A 21673-nucleotide genomic window follows, 5' to 3' on the forward strand; every position below is an offset into this window, starting at 1 on the left:
CCTCTCATGGCAGATGAATTGAGGCATTCATGGGTCTTCCTCATGTAGTGACCATCCTCTGCCTCCTCTCCTCCCTGCTGGCCTTCTTGGGTATTCCCTTTCCGTGTGTGGGAAGTTGGATCCTTGATGGATGGGACAAAGGACAATATTCTGAAGGTGTAAGGTGACAAGCAGGATATAAAAAGAGGAGAGCCAATATTAAAAAAATATTGGTCACTCAACTCCCAGAGGAGAAAAAAGTGAGAAGGCCAGGGATCCTACACATGTTCCTTTTCTGTATCAAGATCTCTTGGTGAGCTACCCTTCAATCTTCTAGGAAAAAACAGTATCAGGTTTTTCCTGGTATAAGACTATTTAAGGAAAATTCTACAGTTCCTTTTATTAACCAAATACTTTGAAGACTTTCCATACAGTCATGATTAGTCACTACTGACTCATCCCATCTATGCTGCTCTCAGAGCTGCACACTGTGCCCACTGTAGGACCTCTAAGGGAATTGTTTAAAATGTATTTAAGTGAATCCTTTTAAGGGGTACTCCTTGTGCTTAAGGCTGATGTTTTAAGGACCTAAATGTGCAAGTAGGGGTTTACCAGAATTTGAATGTAAGGGCCACATGTACATCACACACCTAAGCACTACAGAAAACTGCAGTAGAGCTGAAACATCCATGAAAGTCACATTACAACTCTAAGATACCACAGAGAATTTGGAAATCACAGTCTATGATTTATTTTATTGGTACTTTTGCTTTTCTTTCCATATCCTCAGTCTCTCCATCCCATAAGAAGAATCAAAAATGCATGAAATAAGGCATTCAAGAGAGAGGGACACATCAAGTGAAGTATCACCTGCAAAAAAGAGAGGAAATTTTAGTATTGTTCAGCAAAGCCTCAATAAGACATCATTTAGGCATCCTAAGGTAAGGAAAGAAGTATTCAAGCTGGAGCAAGCTCGAGAAGAGTAGCTTGAATGGCTAGAAGAGCTGGCAGTCTATTAGACATGGAGAAACAGAAACACCTTGGCTCCTTAACCAATGCCATCCAAGACTGTGTTGTATAAAATGGCTGTTACAGAATATGAGGGTACCTGTGAGACATGGAAAGGATGCTTAAGGAAAATGTTGGTGCAGCAGATTATTTACAAGCTAGCCATGAACAAGGTTAGGTTTGAAATTGGAAAGAAGTTTCTTCCAGAGGAATGTCACTCTCTGAGCCTTTCCCAGAGAAACAAACAATCCAGTCACTTCTAAGCTTAAGCAGTTTGTGAAAGGGATTGTATCATAAGGCCTCAAGATTACGTCACAGCAAGTCTCTGCCAGTCCTATTTGCCAACATCCTCATAGCCAGATAGAGCTGAGCCAGACAAAAACAGCCTACGTGAATGGGGGAACTTGGCACAGGGACCAGACTGCAAAACTTCCTTGTGAAACTGCAATCAGAAACCTCCTTCTGGGAGATCCACTGAAGAAAGCAAAACCATTCAGGAAGTATTTCTGTATGGGCAAGAAAGAGAGCAGTGGGTTTCTCTGGCTTCCCAGTCCATTAAGAGAACAATGGTGAACGTGTTGGAGAATCAGCAGCTCCAGGTAACTTGAACTCCAGAGCCATGAAGGAGTTAGGGGAGGGAGACTTAGTGCACTGATGATAAACACTAGAAAAGCTGGAAAGTTCAAGAGGGAAGAAATGGTCCCATGTTAAGGCAGTGACACATGGAAATCAGGATTATTTGCATAACTACAGGCCAGGTATCCCACTGCTGTCAGACTCTGGAATAATTCCATTAGCAAGATTCATTTCACAAAGAAGGCACCAATAAGAACATAATTCATGGTTCACTGTCTTATCCAGACTAGTTTGATTTAATTATTGGGGGGACTGAACAGCTGAGTGGTGATGGCAAATAGGGGTTTTCTCAGAGCTTGGTACTCCTGTATCATTGCAATTACAAAGACCAGCATACACTGCCAGTAAAGCACACATTAATTGGACTGTAAACATGCTAATTGATAGGTCTCAAACAGTGACTGTCAATGGGGAATCATTTAGTGATAAACTTCAGGGATCAGTGTATAATCAATGCTGTTCAAAATTTTCTGCACTGTTCTGGAAGCACATATAAGGAACATGCTGAGATAACTTGCTGTAGGTGACACAAAGTTTGACAGGATGATAAATAATGATGAAGATAAGGCTGTCATCCAGAATCAGCTGGAGAGAGAGATAAATTGAGCTGATTCAAACAACCTGTATTTTAAATTAGAGAGCTGGAAAATGACAGATTTCATAGCACGGAGAGCTGACCATCTGCAGAGTGAGGCTGGCCCTGAAAAGCCATTACACTGCAAGGATTGAGGGATTTTATCAGTCAAGCAACACAATATGAACTCCCACAGTGACAGAAGAGGATAAAGCAATTTCTGTCTGTACAAGCAAGGAAGTTGTTTAGTAGCAGCAGAGAATATATTTTGCCTCTCTAATTGTCTAAAGCTGATCCTGAAAAAAAAAAACCTTGCCATTCTGGTGCCCTTTTTAAAATACTCTGGCAAACAGAAGTCAAGAAGAGTGTCATGGGAATTAGTTGAGCAAAACACTTCTAATGAGAAATACAGACTCAGCCTCCTCAAATTATCAAAAACAAGAGTGAAGGGAGTTTGACTATACTATATGCATTTGTTTTGTAAAACTGAAACCTGAAAAAAAAGGAAAGGGATAATAAAAGCTATGGCTGCACACTGTAACCAGGTGAATTCTGAGGGAAAAGAAGGGCACTTTTCTAACAGCACACGTGCTGCAGTATCAGATACCACAACCTGTGGTGTGTGCACCCAGGGAGCACTGCACACCTCGGCAGCCACAGGTGAGCTGCAGGGCTCTGAGGAGGGGAAATGTGTAGTTGCATTAAGTTCTAACTCCCTGCTGCAGTTTGGAGAGTGCTGTTGCTGTGTATAAAGGGACAGGAGCTTTCACTGAACTGCTGATGGACAGCATGGGATATGTGTGACCCATGATGTGCACGAAGCAACTGAGCATGTGCTCTTCACATACTTATGAAATTGGGCTTATTTCTGTCTGCAGTACATTGTGGGGTGGAAAGAAACAATTTGTAAGTTGGGTCACATAGCAGGATGATGCATAATGATAATAATTGACCCTGACAGCACAACACTCCAAATGCTGATGAGTTCAAGCTTTTTGAAGTGCAGGCCAACATCCTCATTACAGCCAGAGCTCCCTGCTGGTGGAAATCTGACATTTTGTGCTCCTGGAGTGCTCGGGGCTGTGGGCATCCCTCCCAGCCACCACACTGGCAGCAGAAACTGTTTGGTCCCATCCTGGTCCACCCTTTCATGGGAGGCTCGAGTCAGTTCTGCCTCTTGTGTGAGTGGGTGAGTAGTTCCAAAATAGTCAGGCTGAGAGCAGAGAAGCAGGTATGGGAGAGCCTGCTCTGAGAGCTCTGGAAGGGTTGGCACTGGCCACAGGGTGACAGGGTGTTGGAGGACACTTGGCTGAAGCCTCTCCAGTGTGTCCCCAGCACAGGAAAGGGGATCTCAGCCTGGCTGTGAAACATCAGAACAAAGCTGTGATGGAGGTTAAGCAAAAGCTCCTAGCCAGCATGTATTCCCCAGCCTTTGTTTAATTTAATTGTGAGAGGTCTCTTAGGAAACCAGGAGTCTCCAAAGCCCAAAGTAAGCACAGAGAAAGGCACAGATAACAGAGGAATTTGATAGATCCCAGTGAGGACATTTTTCCATGGATCATGCGGAGTCTGGATGTGCAGACAGAGCGATGGGTGAGCCCGTGGCTGAGGAGCAGAGACAACCAGCTCTGAAGCTGCAAGAGAGGGAGGCAGACAGCCTGTGAAATCAGAGACGTGTTGCTGGGCAGAGTGGGCAGGAGAGAAAACCTGGGAAAAGCTCACACAGTTTGGGAACTGTGATTCAAAGAAAGCCAGTTCTGTGTGAACTGTAACTTGCTGCTCCTGTCTTCAGGGAAGTAGGACTTTGAATTTTCTTCTGACAAAGCAGACATATAAAAATGTTTGAACCCATCTTCAGCTTTCTCTCTGTAGCCGGATTTCTTTTACAAAATCCTGAATTTTAGTGACCTACATGGGTTAAAATGTTCAATTGATGTTTGAGAGTTTTAATGCTGTGTGTGTGTGTGTGTGTGTGCGTGTGTGAATATGAGTTTAGGCACCCCAAATTATATTTCAGCCTCCAATCGAGGGCAGCAACTTTCTCTGCAATGTCAGCAGCCTGACTGGAAGAGCATGTTTCTAATGAGGAAAATGCAAAGTATAGCCAGAGAGAATATAGGAGACAGACTAGAAAAAGACAACTTCAAAATATTGTTAGAAATGAGCTCATTAAATTTGTGTGTTTTGATCTCTGCATCCCACACAGTACAAAGGGTCCACTGGCTGAATATCGGGGGGGGGTGGAAGGATCGATTCCTATCAAAGACATCAGCAGAAGTACGCAAGGATTTAGGTGTCTTGTTTTACTTGTGGTTTTTTAATCTTCTGCTTATGACTGCATATCATTTTGAGCTTTGAACCCAAGAGCAAAGGTGCAGTGAGCAACAGATGTTGGGAGACTAAAGCAGGGACAGGCAGCAGGGCCTTGGATGTCACAGCATGGAAAGAGGGGCCATGGAACATAAACATGGGAGAGTGGCAGGGTCATGGGCAGTAAACACGGGCTGTGCAAGCAGATCCTGCACAAACATGGTGTGTCCAGCAGGACAGCCTGAGCACAGGGGTTTGGCAGAAAGACTGAAGGAGTTAGGTCCCTTCACCTTGGAGGAGAGAAGGCCTAGGGGAAATCTCATCACAGTGTTCCAGTAGCTACGGGGTGGCTGTAAAGAGGGTGGAGGGTGTCTCCTCACAGCAGAAACACATGAGTGTGGCAGGGCCATGAGCTACCCACACAGGGAGGGTGGGGAAGGAGGATGCTCTTGTGGAAACAGAGCAGGTCAGGGCATGAGACAACAGCAGATCTCTGGAATGGAGAAATTTGGGAAATCAGCCCCCTGCTTAGCAGTACAGCAGAACTGCATGGCAAATGTGACAGTTCAGGGAGGAGGATTTGGTCCTCAGATGCTGTAAGGGCAAAACAGGTGTGTAAAGCATCCATTCCTTGTTAAGAATGGTGTGTATTATTGGTCATAAAAAGCAGCATGAGACAGGTTGCCTTTCCAAGGGGAGAGAGACATTTTGGATATAAAGTCAATATGAACATAAAGGAGATCCTCTTCTGCAGGAAAGTGTTCTGTGGAGAAAAATGAATGATTAACTTGGTAACTGATGCTTTAGTGGTTAAACTGGAATGAATCTCATGTGCTTCTGATCTCATTGTTTCCACTGGATTCTTTGGGCTGAGCGTGGGAATCTCACTTCTGTTACCACACCCATAAAGATGATCCATGCTGGGAAGATGAAGCCTTTGCTCCACTCACCACATTTATGGTGAAGCTCTTCTTGTACCAGCATTTGTAGGGAGCAATGTGGGAAAAACCAGCATGTCACTCTGACAGAAATAAGGGGATTGGATTAAACCAAGTGTGTAGGGAGAGAGTTTAGCTAGAGCATCTCAGTTAGCTGGCATGAGTTGCCTCCATCCTCTCCTGTTTCATCACATGTGACACAAATCCATGAGCTCCTCATATGCAGCTTCTCTGCATTTCATCCATGGAAAACATTGAGTAAGAGGTGATGTGAGCCAGCTCATGCTAAATCAGGTCAGAGCTGCTAACGGGGCACAGACACCATCATGGTAATTTCCATGCTGCTCCACACACGAAGCACGGCAGTATATATTTCTATTTATATAATAAGGGAAATAAGTTATTAAATGGGATCCCAGCTGCAGATGTACTTGTATGTCATAAGAGAGGTCATTGACATGTAGCTGAATCAAGGAAGATGACCAAGAATTTAAGAAATCTGGGCATGTATTATTTATGGAAAGAGAGGCTCAGCAAGGAGCTGTTTGGCAATTGCTGGGGGCGGAAAGATTCATGGTGTCTGGGTGAGGAATACTTTGTGTAATCTGTCTAGGAAGGGAGAAGTCATCTGATTCAAGGAGAAAAGTATACAGATAACTAAACCACAGGAGGTTGCTGCACGAAGGCTCCCAGGAAGGAACAGAAGGGTTGTTAGGATGCATTTTGGGAAACATGAAAGCTCTGTATAGCACTGAGCACACAGATGGGTTGGAGGTTTATTTTAAAGACTGTGTTCACCACAGCTGAGGGCAAAGACCAGTAAACATATGAGGTATCACCAAAAATCCAGCAAAATGGCATATTCCCCCTCCCCTGCCATGATACACAGGGGCATCAGAAGTAAGTGCAGATATCCAAAGCATCCAAGTTTGCTCCACCCTCAGCAGCAGGGAGAGATCCAGGGATCAGCCCTGAAAAAGCAGAGATGCTCTAAAAACACAAGGACCAGCAAAGGCTTGGAGAGCAAAATATCTGCTGTGTACCTTTGGCAGCAATCTCTGAAAGGGGTAGGTTGGCATTAGGGGTAGATTAACAGGTTTTTTTCTTTCTGCACCTTCTGGGCTTTAGGGTGGGACCCTTATTTTGCAGACCTCTTTTTTCTCTCTTGCTCTTCCAGAGTGATCCCATCTCTCCTGGGTCCTCAGCTCTTCCTTCAGCCTTCAGCCTGCCATTGCCTCACCCCCTGGCAGGAGTTCAGTGATAATATAAATCCAAACTGAATTTGGTGGATTTAAGCCCACTGTGCTTCCCGAGAAGCAGACATATCAATGTTATGGGAAAATTAAAAAGAAACTTAAAATACAAAGACTTTTGAGGAGACCCAGTCCAGAACCAGTTTGAATCAGATTATATTTTATGGTTTAAATATAAATCCCTTTAAGGGGAAAAAGAAAAGCCAATAAACAAAAGAGATAATGTAATGGAAATAATGTTTCCCTGCGCAGGACAGAGCTGCCAGCCTGAGCCCTGGCTGGCATTCACACAGAGCTACCTCACACCTACTGGGTGAGGATGAGGCCTCACAGCCGCATTTTATTGACACATTGATGTAGTGCAAATAAAGCAGGGCTGGAGCTGTGGCTGCTACAGGCAAGAGGAAAGGAAATGAGCCAACTGTGATGTCTTTGTATACTTGCAGATTATAGGAATGTGTTTTGCTGGCCTAATGGTAATCCGGACTTTGAACTCCTTTCAATCCCATTCCTCTCTCCCATGACATAAAATAATTCCTCAGGACTGTCTGTAACCCCCAAACTCCTTGGAGCCTGTTCTGTGCAATGTTACACCACTGGGACTCCTCACACTATTGTGTAATGGGTGAGATCACAGAGGAGCTCAGCCCCTGTGGCTTGTGCTATCTTGCCCGCCTGATGGTTAGCTGCACATTAAAAACTAAAGAACCATTCCTGCAGGATTACAGCCATAATTCTTAATAGTGACAGGAAATACTGACATGCAAGTGATCCAGACCAGCAAGAAATCTATTGATGTGGGGAACTTTTCTGCTTATGTCTATAAGTTCATATGCTGTGGTCGCAGTTTGGGAAAGTCAGCCTTTATTTGTCTTACTGTGCTTTACAAACACATATGGATGGGTTAATTGTGGAGTCTGGTACAGGGGCAAGGACAAGAGCAGTGTCATGTTTTCAGATGTCGTGTTTGGCCTCACAATGTTAAATAGAAACCTGAACAGTATTCATGGATTTAACCTCTCGGCAGATGCACCCTGATGCTCAGATTAAAGTCTCTGAGAATGAGGAACTGCCATCCCATGGCAGGATTTTCCTCTCAGGTGAGTCATTGCCCTTTGCCAAACTCCCGTGTTAAACGGCTGTCGAATGCGAGGCACAGAGCCCAAGCACTCCAGCTTCCTGGAGTCTGCCCTCATTGAACAGTCAGGGGGTTTTTGCAGCCTTTTTATTTACAAAGAGCCTCTGGAAAATGAAGTTTGAAAATGAGCCTGGCATGGTTTGCTGAACTGTATCCTGACCAGGAGGTCTGAACAACACAGACGGGACTCCAAGCTGTGTCCTTGGTGACTTATTTAGCTTTCTAACCACAATTCAAATCTCAGTGCATCATCACAAAGTGCAAAAAGTGAGTGCACTTGATCAAAAATAAGGTTATCTGGAAGCTTCAGACAGTGGTCTGCTGGTTGTTACAGAATAGTAGAATTCTAGAATAGTTTGGGTTGAAAGGGGCATTAAAGATCATCCTGTTCCAACATCCCTGCCAAAGGCAGGAACAACTTCCACTAGACCAGGTTGCACAAAGACCAATTCAACCTGGCCTTAAACACTTCCAGGGATGGGGCATCCACAACTTTTATTGGTAGCCTGCATATACTTTATAGATATTTGTATATATTTTATTCACTAAAATTAAAATAACTAAAATTTGAAAAGCTTATCATAGGAATGTGTGAATATGCTGATGCAGGACAGGAAAACAAGAAACACACAGTGTAGTCACTAAAAATTATTTAAGTCCTCTGGGGAGTGTAAAATCTGTCCAGGCTGAAGGGACAGGAGCACCAGGCTCCCAGCAGCAGCCTGGCAGCTCAGGGGAGGTTTTGGTCTCCTCCAGGATCAGTGTTCAACCCTCCTGCTGCTGCTTCCCTGGTGTCTATTACCTGCCCTTCAGTGTTGACTACATAGAGTTAATGGATAATGAAAATATGCTTTGGGAGAGATTTACACAACCACATTTTATCGCTGGGTCATTTTCTGTTGGTCTGTGTGGCTATAAACTGAAGGGAATAGATTACTATAAAATAAGCCCTTTGGTCAGAGAGGATGAGCTGTGGCTGCAAAATGCCATTCACTGTCTAGAACAGCCTGAAAAGAGAAGATTGCAAATGCCCAAGAGCTTAAACATTTACACTTGGAGGTAAAACAATGACATTCAGTCACCCTGAGCCTGGTGTTGGTGTTGGCACCTTGCCCTCAGATGATTCTCTGGGCTGTTTTCCTGTAGCAATGCCATTCCAGGCTGATTATAGACCAACCCCAAGCCAGACACAGGACAGGACTGTGCCTGTGGGTCTAGCCTGAGGGCCACAAGATGATTTGACAAGAAACTAGTTTCCTGTTTACTTGATTAAATACAACTATAAAATTAAGATAAAACATTTCCACAGCCCACTAGAGGTGTGTTGTGAGATGCACCACTGAATGTTTGTAAAGTGATTTGGAAGCGAAAAACATTGCAACAATGCAAAGCCCTGTCCTTATGAAAGATGGCTGATTGCTTCTTTTACAAGGCAACAAAGTCCAGAAAAGTAGAATGGAAATTAGCAGGTCTCCAGATCTCTGGCAGCAGTTCTATCCCTGGAGCAGCTGCAGCTCTGACACAACCTGATGCTGCAATCTTCTGGAGAGAAGAAGAAAGCTATCTAGCATTCAGGATGCCCACTGATGTGACAGCAAATGCTGTCATTTATTCAGTGGTACTGCTGCATCCCCCAAATGAAGAGTTCAGGCCTGAATTCAGCTGCCATCACAGTGACCAGTGTGGCTTCAGAAAAATCTCACCATCCCTTTATCACCAAATCTGCAGTGTTTCTTACCCAAGGCCTGTGAGTGAAAGCTTCTTCAAAAAAGCTGGCAATTGGTGCCCAGTGCATTTTGAAAACTGGCAAAACTATATGATGGCAGAACAAGCATTGCTCTTGAACTTTTAGAAGCATTTGTGCTATGAGGATGAATGTTTGTATACATTTGTGAGTCTATGGGACACAGGACCATGAAAACCTTGGAGGGGCAGAAACATGCACAGTGCATGTCAGTAGTTCTCTCGAAGAAGGTTGAATCCTTAATTTTATTGAAGGACCTCTGAAGGATATACTGCTGTGGAGACTGATAACTCCAGAGCAAAGCAGGGGCTGTTTAGAGCTCTGTGCTGAGAAATCTTGCTATGCAGTGAGTTGCAAAATATCTTCTTATTCCCTCATTGCCAATATCCAGTTGTCCACCATATTACTTGAAATATATTTCCTGACTGAAATGTTATTGCATGGATCTACTGCAAAAGCAGTGAGCACTGCTTGTTTGGCTTCCAAAGGGCTCTTGGTGGGATCCTACCCTGTTTGCTCTCACCTTCTGCTGCAGCTCACCACCCTTCAGCTGGGCTGGGGCAGAAGGGATGTTTTTATTTCCAGTGGGGGTGCTTTTTGTGATGCTGTGGGTGAGGTGGTTTCAGTCACTGGTGCGCTCCCTCTCCTCTCCTGGGCAGGGCTGTGCCCTCTGCCCCAGGTGACATGGCTGTTCATGAGATAAAGCACATACAGCCTGGTGTGAAGTTCTCAGTTTAACCCACAGCAGTGGAGTTATTGTGGATAGGGGTGGTTCAGCCACTGGGAACTGGAACAGGAGTCAAGCAGCCTCTGTGCCAGCCAGTCCCAGCTCTGCTACCCTGTGGGACCAGCAAAACCACAGGAAAAGGTACAGGGCAAAGAGACTACAAAAGTCATCACCTTCCCAAAACTCTTCCCTTTACCTTTAATGCTGATTTAAATGCAATTGCTGATTTAAACTTGCATCTCAGGATCATCACCAACTTGTGCAGAACAAAATGCCTTCCATCCTGTAAGCAAGAGGGAAAATTACTTTTTAGGAAAGCTGTGCAATTCTTGCCTGAAATTAAAGTGCTGGTTCTTTTTGGTCCCTCCAAGCTATTTTTTTACAGTTCCTTAAGCCACAGACGAGAAGGAACAAAAGCATTACAAAAATCCAATTAAGGAAAAGCTTTGGGAAAGAGAAAGTGCTTGTTGTTTAAATGTGAGTTGTAAAGGTAGCCAGGAAAGGTGGGTTAAATGCAGAGCCTAAATATCCAGCAGCCATAACTGTTATCTGAGCCTCTGCACCATCAGCGATGCAGCAATACTGGTTTGGGTTTTCCCCTCCACTCTCCAGGTTCACAGGTGAGCAGGTCTCCACAAGCAACCCAGTTACTGGTCTGATGAAAAATTGGTTTGAAAAATAAAACCCTGTTAGAAAAAGAAAGTGTATGAACAGGCAAAGTAACAGTCTTGGAGCTCTGGAAGAAAAATCTTGGCTCCAAATTATTCTACATTGGGAAAATTCACCAGGTGCCAAGAGAAAACAAAAAACCCGACAGTCTTGTTTTGATTTCCACCCATTCCAGCTGATCCCTCATATCCAGGCTGAGCATATCTTTTTAAAGAGGGTTTCTTATTCAGTGAGCCACAAGCAGTGACTGCAGGGAGAAAGCACAGCCCAGTTTTAGGATGTTTCAGCTGCCAATGAAAAGATCTTCCTTCCCTGAATGCCGCAAAACCTACAGCACCAAACTGTGCCATAAGTGATGTGCACTGCAACAGGATTTCCTTGTACTCCACCAAACACAGACAACCTGAGACCCACTTACCCTGTTCACCCATTGAAAAGGAAATGGGATGAAGAATTAGAAGGAACAAGATAATGAATGCAAACACATTTGCCGTTCATTTCTCACCTGACTTTTGTACAGGCTCTTTCTCCTCTGTCTTTCTCTCCCTTTGACCTGGACGTCTAAAACCACTCTGGAGGGCTTCTGCCTTTTTCAGTTTGCTGGCTTTGGTGGAGGGAAAAAATCAGTTTTATTAATTTGAGCTATCTGGCAAAAGGTTCGTTTTCTCAGATGGCTGCACAGATGCAAAAGGCCACAGACTGAGCAGTGCTAATCCACTAGGTAAAATGAAGACAGAGTTTTATGGGAAAGAAGTAGTTTTATGCAGGTAAGTGACTGAATCTGCCACTAAAAAAAATCAGAAGAAAATAAATCAGCTCATTCTATGGATTAAATTCTGCCTGTGGCACAAAAAGGGAGCACAGCTGTACTAAGGGCAGCATTGGGCCCTGGATATACATTTGGTTAATTAGATATTTTTCCTCCTTCCCAGCCAGAATAGCTTTGTTTTATGTCTGCACCTCTCTCTGGTCTAGCCAGCCCCAAAATGATGGAAATGCCTGTTCCATGCTGCTAAAAGGCACAGGGATTCCTGCATTTGGCAGAGAAATCAGGGAAAGTTGATGAGATACATATATATGTGTATACATATATGTGTATATATATATGTGTGTGTGTATCTCCTCTTCTGGAAGTCATGAGCACTGACAGGTCTTTGTTCAAACTGAAATAGCTCAGGTATATGCAGGGATCTGTTTGTATATATTATTCAAGTAAGTATGTGTGTAGCTATATACAAAAATGCACATGTGGCTCCATACTCCAAGTGATGTATTTCCCTACGATCTCATTCATCTTGAGAGGGAGCAGTTTCTGGAGCAGCTTTCTGCTGGAAAGACTGACTAAGAGTGATCTCCCTTTGGTCATTTAATGGGTGGTGGGGTCAGATTAAGATCTCTGAGGCTTTCAACATTTAGCTTTCTTTCTCCAGCCTATTTGTCTTTCTTTCTTGTATTATGCAAGAGATGAGACGCTCTGATAAAAACTCTTCTTGTGAGAGAACATGACTCAGTTTTCACAAGTGGATACCCCATGAAACATAGCCATCATTCCCTCATAAGTCTTCACATAACCAAAATAATATCAGAAGTGGAGGCAGGAGAGAAGCAGGGTCAGAGGGGTGAAGTAGAGGAGGAAGTCATAAACTTCCTTCTGTATTATTTGCACTTAGATCCTACAGCCTCTGAATCACAGCTATGTGCACAAATAAGTCACAGTCATCTGCAGGAGATCACCACAGTTGTAATCATCACCCTTTTTACTCCAGAATTTTCAAAGTTAAAGTATTAGTGGAATAATGTATTTGTACATATCCAAGTTATACCTCTGCCATGGAGAGGGGTCCCATTCCTCTAATATCATTCAGCTGTCAAACATCTCTTGAATAGGTCTGGGAAGAAAGTCTAATGGAATAAACCACATCTTTATCCACCAAGGGAGGCAAAAACTTGAAAACTCATTGTTTTCTCAGACCCAAGAGTAGATGTACCTAATTCAACCACAAATTGTTAGGCTGAGCAGGGTTCATGGCACAGCCAGGAAGACTAATTCCTTCCTGTGCAGGAATTACCATGTTAAACTCCATGACCTGGGTTACACAGGAGGTCAGATTAGATTATCACTGTCCAAAATTCTGCTCCCAGAAACCAGTTTCCAGTGCCCATCTGGCTGCAATCCCGGGTAAACACGAAGACAGAAGAAAAGCAAGCATGTGGTCAGGGTATCTCGTTTCTGTGTGCTGCGGTGGAAGGGCTCTCACTGCTGTCGGTAAGAAGGCAGCAGACATTCCTGAAAACAAGAAAAACTTTAGCAGATGTCCAGGAGGGAATTTTAGGGTCATGAGTAGCCAATATGGAGCCCTTCCAGCATGGCCTTGTGTGCATGCAGGCAGTCCCTGCTGCTGACTCAGGGTTCCCAGATGTCCTGAACTTGGTTAAATACAGAGAAACTCCCCCATGGCAAAGTGAGTCCCAGAGGTACAAATCATAGCAAATGGCAATGCTACCAGTGTGCTCCACCCATTCCAGGACTTTCCTCTGGGCTATTAGGTCTCTGCTGGGGAAGGGGATGCCACCTGGCCCTATGCAGCCATTCAAGCACCATTTCTGCCCCAGTGAGAGACCAAACACGCTTTGCTGCCTGTCTTCTCTCTGCTGCATCAGTCAGCCCACAGGACAGACCTGGAATTGTGTATTTCTGTGCCATGGATACCCACAGTCATGCCAGCACCATGTACCTGAAGACCACAATATAACTGGAGAGGCAGCCGCTCTCTCCAGTCAGCCTAAGCAGCAGAAGTTTATTTCTCAAAGAGCTGAAGGAACATCTGCTCGTAGTTGCTCACCTGCCAACACAGGCAGCAGAGCCTGTTTCTCTGGTTTGTTGGTGCTCACTTCCAGCTCACAGTTATCCCTAAAGCTCCAGGATCCCTTTTTAGCACCTCCTGTGTGAAATGCTTAGGCAGATGGTACCAGCAAGGCTTAAGCTTTCTTTTGAGTTGCCGTGAAATCACCTGCCCATCCCTGATTACCAAACACTGGCCTCCATCCGCTTGTCCTGTCCCCACCCCTGGCAGGCTGGTGAGCCCAGAGCTGCTCTGTGACTAACGCAGCGTGAGCAAGCCAGGAGGCCATCGGCCACCTAAATCAGCTGAATCAGAGCAGCAAGGGAAAGGAAAAAAAAAAAAAAAAAAGCTGTGTGAACAAGCACTAATGGCTTACAAGCCGCAGCATGAACATCAGGCACATTAGTGAGTCACGGGTGAAATGTGTGACAATGACTCCGGTGAGGGTGGGAAGGGCTTCACGCCTGGGCGGGAGCGAGGGTGTGCGGTGGAGGCACAGCCCGGCCAGCCAAGTGTTTCCCACGCACATTCCTGCACCCCAAGCCCTATGAAATTCGGTCAGAAGATAAGGCATGGAAGCAGAAAGAAATTCCTAGGAGGAAAGCGAAACAGAAATACAAAACAGCATGGTAATTTCTTGCTTGTGAAGAGCGGTATTTCCATGTGCGGGCTTGCTCCACCTGCGATTTTACATGTGTACAGTGATTTCTGATACATGCCTCTGGTAAGAAGCTTGATCTGTCTCAGGAAAATCGCTTTCTTGTTAATTTATTATTTGATATATATGTAAAACAGCATACAATATAGCCTCAATCCACTGAGACTCATGCCTTCAGGGCTGTGGGTAAAGGAAGGAGTACACAAGGGATAAACCAGAGGGAGAACTAAGCTAACAGCTGAGCAGCCTGGGTTCAGAGCAGCCCCTGGTGTTCTTTTTGTCATGATTACCAGCACTGTGGTAGCACCCACAGCAGTGCATGGTGCTGAAGTTACACACAGCAGGTGCCTATCAGTGGGCATCCCTCAGCAGTGCAATTCTATTGCTGGACAAACACAAAAAACCCAACCTAGGGATTTTCGGGGTAATGGGAGACAGAGCCTTTGGTGGTGCTGAACTGGGTAAGTCTTCTAACTGGAAATGTTCAAGGTCAGGTTGAATGGGGCCTTCAGCAAGCTGCTGTAGTGGAAGGTGTCCCTGCCCGGGGTAGGGGACCTGGAACTGGATGATCTTTAAGGTTCCTCCCAACCCAAATGGTTCTGTGATTCTAAAAGTCCCCCTGTGAGTCCCAGCATCTGAACACTTTGCAGCAGAAGAGCATTTCTGAAGGAGTGCCGCCTGTCTCAGGGCCCACACACTCCAGACCTCGCCTCAGAAGGCATCTGTGCATGACGGGTAAATAGGTGAAACCCCTGCCCTGTAATGAGGAGAGCATTGTTTCCAGCAGTGCCCCCACAGCCTGCCTGTGCTCGGCGGGTGTTTCAGGCAGCCGCACCAACATGCGGGTGCCTGCCGGCACACCCAGCCCGGGGCGCCGTGCCCGGTAACAAGGCCGCAGAGCCCCGGGCGGGCCGCGCTGCCATTGCAGGGGACACCTGAGCTGCAAGGGAGCCCCAAAATACTACAGCAGCATGGCAAACAATGACGCAGAGCTCCCCCAGACAAACCACTCGCTGGGTGTTGATGCAGCCTGGAAGTGAGAGACCCCCGGCCCAGCTCCGGCAGGGGAGGCTCAGCCCCCAGCCCATCACTCCAGGGCAGCTCCCTCTGCCAGCACCGGCACATGGGCGAGCTTTCCATGCAGCCAGCTGTGATTACAACACAATGACTTGCAGTGTATTACAATTAAGCAAGCAGTTAAATCATTTTTCAAATCAGGTCCTAACATGAGGCAAGATGCAAAGACAGCTCCACGGAGGAAACGAAGGGGGCGGAGGAGAAAGGGAGGAGCGCTCCAGACGTGCTGTAATATAAACCAACAGCACACCCGCCCTGATGGCTGCCAGTCTGGGCGCTTTTCAGACACACCTGGTAATGGAGGTAAAACCCAGAAGCCCAGGCAGACCGAGAGCCCACCACAGGGTGACCCATCTCTTATGTGGCTCAGTAGCTCTGCAGCCTCTGCTCACCCCAGTGCACGGTGAGCAGCGATGCCTCGTGGTCCAGGGCTCCGTGGGTTTTGTGTTGGGTGGGCACGACCCAACCTGAAAGCCCAAGTGTGCAGAGCTCTACTGCTGGCAGACACTGCCAAGGCAAGCCCATGGTGCCTGCAGCTCCCTGCTCCCCTTCTTGCTGCCTGCCTGGAAAATTTTCCAGCAGTTCAGCACATCTTGTGTTGTTTATTCTGTACAAAAAAACAACCTCTGTCTTTTGCAGTGAAGAGGACACTTGCAAAGAACTTGCAGTTATCCACTGGCTCCTGGAGCAGCTTTGGATGCTAACAGAGAGCTAAACAGCCTTGAGCATCCCTCATGCCTGTGAGTGACTGGCTCCAAGGTAATCATTTTGTGGATGTGTGAGTTTTAGTTCACACCATCTAGTACAGGTGCCCAGGAGGGGCTGTAGGACATGTGCAACAGCCCTTCACAGACCCTTTTGTCAGATATTAATGGGTTACCATGGCCCTGGCTTCCAGGTCTCCATTCAGTTCACACTCTCAGGCAGTGTGAGTTGTGCACCTCTACCACTAGTAACACTGGAGCAGCTGGCCACTTCTCTATCACAAATATACACTTGTTTTTATAGCAAAGAGATTGAGCCTACTTCCATCCTAGTATGAAATGAAAAATACTCACCATTTTTCTTTTTTCAGTCTTGCCTCTGGCCTCTCCACCAGCATTATATGGCAATAAGGACCTAGCTTCAGTCCTCTGAAATGTCTTCTGCATCCCAAGAATGTGCTGCCCTTCTCCCCTGTCCCCAAAACATTATCTTCTTTTTTTTAAATTGTGAGTTAGAGTGAGGCCCTGGGAGAGACAGGCAGCCTGGGAAGGCTCAAGGCTCTTCTTTTCCATATTTTTCATGGGGCTGAGGACATCTACAGTCCTAGCCTGGCCCCAGGCTAGGGGCCAAAAAAATAAGATGGGTGGAGAGCCTGGCTAACACCTGCTGCAACCCTACCATGTCTGGCAGGTGTTGGGAGAGGCTTGGGAGGCCAGACACCCTCTCCATGATGGAATGGGGTTACAAGATCCCATGTCAAATGAAGCTGTGGCTAATGCAAGCTCTGTCTGGGGCTGCTGTATTGAAGCTGCATTGAGCAGTGAGCTCCTGGTGCCACTGAAGCACTCTGCCTTTCCCAAACTTCCTGGGAAGTGTTTTGAACTTTATTTTTAAAAGTGCAATTAATCACAGAGCAGGGCTTGAAATGAGTCCAAGTGCAATAAAAGCAGCAGAGCCTGCTCAGCCCAGTGAGCATTGTTCACCACGGCCTGACTTCAGGCATCAGGAAACTTCCAGATGTAACTTTGCCGCTCCTGGCTCCTGCAGGAATCTTAAATGCTTCCATCTGTACAGGGGAAAGACTTCGGAAAAGCAGTTCTCCCTCTCCTTTTACTTACATTCCTCCAAGCAGCAAGCGTTATTATCCCACAGCCTCTGCAATTTCTGCTGGCTTCACCCTCATTGATGGAATACTGCACCCCGCCATTCCTTGCTGCTCCCACCCCCTGGCAGGGAGCATCCTGACGGAGCCCCTCCATGGGGCGAGGACAGGCCCCTCCATCTGCTCCTGTTCTGCCTGTGGTTTACAGTACGCTACAGGAAGGCATTTTCTCACGCTATTAAGTTTTCACTAGATGTGGAGGGGGATCAGGAATGCCTCGGATGGCGTAAAAATTCCCTTCTTGGTTTGGTTATTAGGATCTAGAGGCAGCAGCAGGCAAAATTATAGCCTGCATGAAATCTGAGTCTGCTGCTCTGCCCTGGGTGAGGAGTGCACCCCGTCCCCATTCCAGGTACACTCAGAACCTCCTGGGCCAGCCCCAGAGCCTCTTCAGTTCCTCCTCAGGCCTCCAAACGCAAGAGTAGCTTGTACCTATGCAAGCTCCCTGTTTATGCCCACAGTCTGAGGGTCAGGCATCTTTCTGGCTAAAAGGCCCCAAAATAGCACTTCCAGCTTAGCTGCTGCCCTGGGGAAGTTGTCATTCACTCTGTCTGCTGTTTTCTTTCCAAGAAGAGGCTGCTCTTTGCTGCAAGTTTATCACCTTTTCCTCTTTCCCAAATACTTCTAAGTAACAGCCCCATGCACTAGCTCTGTAGATGCTCCTAATCATCCCAGTTACATTTAGCACTTACAGAGCTCCATGCTTGGTGCTCTGTGAAGCATTAAAACTATCTCACAAATGTAAATTAATTGATTTTTTTCACTCTCAGAGGATGGAGGTGAGCAGGGGCTACACTACTTTTGCAGATGAGGAGGCTGACACAGGAGAGGTCCGTGGCTTAGCACAGGGCCACACAAGGGGTGAGTTAGATCAGAAAGCTCTGGCTCAGAAACTGTGCTCAAACCACCAAACATCAGGGCAGAGGAAAATGGGAAGGAGCAGGTCCAAACCAGAAGTGAGCAGTGCCCAGGACTATAAATAGTTTCATCTGACACAGCTTTTGTGAAGTTCGTGTAAAACGCAGAAAAGGCTGGTGTTGCCCTGGGGTTTATGGCTTGTTTCTTTCCAAAACCTCACAGATCACTCAGCCCCCCAGTACCCAGAGGAGTCCTGGAAATGAAAGCCCAGTGAAGCAGTTTGTGACCACACAAACCTTGTCTGTGGCCAGGGCTTTGGGTGCTATCACAACAAAAGCAGTAACAAAGTACAGCTGCTCTGAAGCAAACCTGCACACGAGCCTTGGAAGAGTGGAGCAGTGAGTGAGAAACAAGGAGGAGCAGGGGAGAGAGGAACGGAGATGCTTGACAAGTGGAGCTCTGGTAATCCAGGATCTCTGGGGAAAGCTAAAATGCAGTACTGTTTACCTGACTGCAGTATGACTGATGTGTTTGCACCCAAACGCAGAGCGGATGTGTTCAGAGATGTAGCTGCCTGCCCTGTGCTCCTGGCTGGGAACAAACCAAAGCCCTGCTGTTTGGAGAGGGGGGAATGTGACTCAGCATGGAGGAGCTCCAGCCATCCTGCCAGCATGCCAGAGCTGCTGTCCTCAGGCTGTACGTGCCCCCAGGCCATGTCTTCTGAGAGGAGGGATGTTTTCATAGACACTGTGCCAGAGCAGAGGCAGGATGCAGAGACACACAAGTTACTCATCCTGGCTTAAACCCCACAGGATGTCTCAAGTGACTGAACCCTAGGCTGAAATAGAGACTTAAACTATCAGTTTGTGGATTTTGGCAATAAGTCATTGTCTGCAGGGAGGGCCAGCATGGGATGACCAAGTAGATAACCCCAAATGACAGCAGAAAAAGCTGCCAGATGGAGTTGTCTGTTCCTCAGGGATTTTGGCATCACTAGCGGCTGTCAATGCCCAAGCCCTATTATGGCAATATCAGAGCAGAGAAATTGTGGTCACAGGAGGAACAATGCTTATTTTTCGCTCATCTGTGCTGGGTGATTTTTGTAGCTGTTGATAAAATTTTGAAATCAAGAAGTTTCTGTCTTCTCCATTTTTCTGCCAGTGCAGCTTCTGTTTCTGAGAACAGTCCCCAGATGGGGAGCAGTGGAAATGAGATGTGAAATGAGAATTCGGATTTCACATTAGAATCAGAAATTAGGAACAACAGTTAGCTCACCTCTCCACTTTCTATGCAGGACAAATTAATTCCCTCAAATTTTCAATGCTTTCAGTGTTATTTGCTTAATCTGATGGAACAGATCTTTTATTAGGAAATTAAAATGTTGTAGCATGATTCATCAGGAAGCAGATAAAATATATTTAAGGAACTATGTTAAATTATGATATGTCTAAACATGTGTAATAAAGCAAGGATTTTCATATCCAATTTATACAGAAGATTGTAAGAGATTTATTGGACCAGACATTCTAATGCATGTTAATTTTGGGTGTAATAACAGAAATGCAAAACAAACTGGAAGACAACACCTGTGACAGTTGTGACATAGTGGAAATAATTCAACACCACCCGTTAAAGCTGAACAAAGAGAAAGGAAACTGAGAAGTCAGGAAGATGATACCACAGAAGAAGAGAATGAGCTGTTGCTCCTCCAGAATCAGACATGGTTTCTGTCTTTGCCATTTCCTAGCTCATTACCCCTAGAACAGACTCCAGCTGTAGTGCATTGACTGAGCAGAGTCAGCCATCCTCAGCTACCTTCTCATCAAGTCTTTCCCTAGAAACAAAATCAAAACCACTTGTGATAGCTCTGTTAACTGCCAGCAATCTGCTGACTGGGTTTGGAAGCCATCACCCTCACCTTCCAGGTTGTAAGATTTTCCTCACTTGTTTGCCCTTTTCCTTGGATTCTTGCTCTGGTTTCACCCATATATCCAACAGTATCACAGACAGCAGTATCTCCACAGTTGCACAGACTGCTGTCCCAAGGGGGCTCACTAATATCTGTGTAGAGTAGGCAGGATTATGATGTTTTGAATGCTTTCTAGTGCTGGTTTTATTTACAGTGCTCCTCGTTTCAAGGATTACTTGTGATTTCTTGTGACTGATAGTGTTACAGATGTTGCACTGGAGCTGTGATGGCAGCTGGAGTGCACAATGTGAGAACTGAAATTCTGTTTAAAGCTCCTGTAGTAACCCAGGAAAATAATATTCATTTGTCTCCCATTCCATTCAAATACACATGTGTGGACACTATGGCCAGATGGCAGCCTGTACAACATTTATTTCTGCAGCTCTCTGAGATACTTTACAGGAGATTTTCTTTAGGATCCACATTGAATGGTATTGCTATACTAAACTTGTTCAGCTGGCCTGATTCACTCCGGTGAGATATGTATAAGGGTATGTTTCAAACATTTTTTCATGGGAAGAAAAAAAATAAAAAAGAAAAATACATCCTAGCTTATTGCTGCATTCTGCAAAGGTCTGTTCTCTTCACCAGGGTTTATTTTGGCAGACCAGAGTGCACAGATCTGCCTGTGGGTGTCATTTCCAAGCATGTTTGCTGTTGAAATGATCGCATCTGATCCCTTCCTATGCAGAAGGCTGGTTCCCATGATCTTTTCAGAAGTGGGAGAGAAATAAAAATGTGATTCAAACACCACAGTGCCTTGTATAAAGGTACCCTATGGCCACGCTTCAGGACATGTCTCTGCCTGCATGGGGTCAAATAGAATGACATGCATAAAAATCTGGCCCTCATTCTCTCTAGGTTATAAACCCACAAAACCTGGTTCAAGCTTAGAAAATCTTTTGTTATCTCTGTTCCAGGGGATGGTTCCTGTGGATTATTGAGCAATTCAGTTGCTCAGGAAGCCTAACAAAGTGCTAGAGCCCCTCAGCCCTGAGGTACCTGTGCAAAGGGTCCTTCACCTGCTCAGCCACTCCCTGCTGTGAGATGACAAGTGCTCTGCTATTGCCTGAGCTCCTTCTCATTAAGGACTGTCATAGGCATGTGTTTGTTTGCCCAAACCAGCAGGGTTCTCAGGCTACACCTACTCAGGCTGCACCAAGGACTCATGGCATCCTTCTCCAGTAAATGTGAGGGGATGCTGGTGCAGTAGCAGCTCCTTTTGCTTAGAGACCTTGAAAACCCAAAGGTAATACAGGGTGATGAGTGCTGGGGACTCAGACAGGAGGTAAAAAGAGAGCTTACATAGAGCTCTATTGTTATAGCAAAAATAAAGAAAAACAGCAACCACAATAAAAGCTGTGACTAGGACAAAAGTGTTGATTCATGCCAACATCCTCAGGATACATAAATATATATATATAT

At 45.7% G+C, this 21673-nt stretch overlaps 2 long non-coding RNA genes across 2 annotated transcripts; one reads left to right on the forward strand and one right to left on the reverse strand.

Annotated features, from left to right (window-relative positions):
• Positions 1–714: 714 nt before the first annotated feature.
• Positions 715–15981, reverse strand: LOC135295961 (uncharacterized). The gene is made up of 4 exons (XR_010357997.1): positions 15846–15981; positions 11482–11580; positions 10504–10590; positions 715–849 (listed from the first exon to the last, which is right to left on the reverse strand). It is a non-coding gene; the product is annotated as an uncharacterized LOC135295961 (long non-coding RNA).
• On the forward strand, positions 14732–21370 carry LOC135295962 (uncharacterized). Its single transcript, XR_010357998.1, has 3 exons — positions 14732–14938; positions 15696–15957; positions 16194–21370. It is a non-coding gene; the product is annotated as an uncharacterized LOC135295962 (long non-coding RNA).
• The last annotated feature ends 303 nt before the right edge of the window (positions 21371–21673 follow it).

The sequence above is a fragment of the Passer domesticus genome, chromosome 3 (assembly GCF_036417665.1).
Source record: "Passer domesticus isolate bPasDom1 chromosome 3, bPasDom1.hap1, whole genome shotgun sequence".
NCBI classification, from domain to species: Eukaryota; Metazoa; Chordata; class Aves; order Passeriformes; family Passeridae; genus Passer; species Passer domesticus.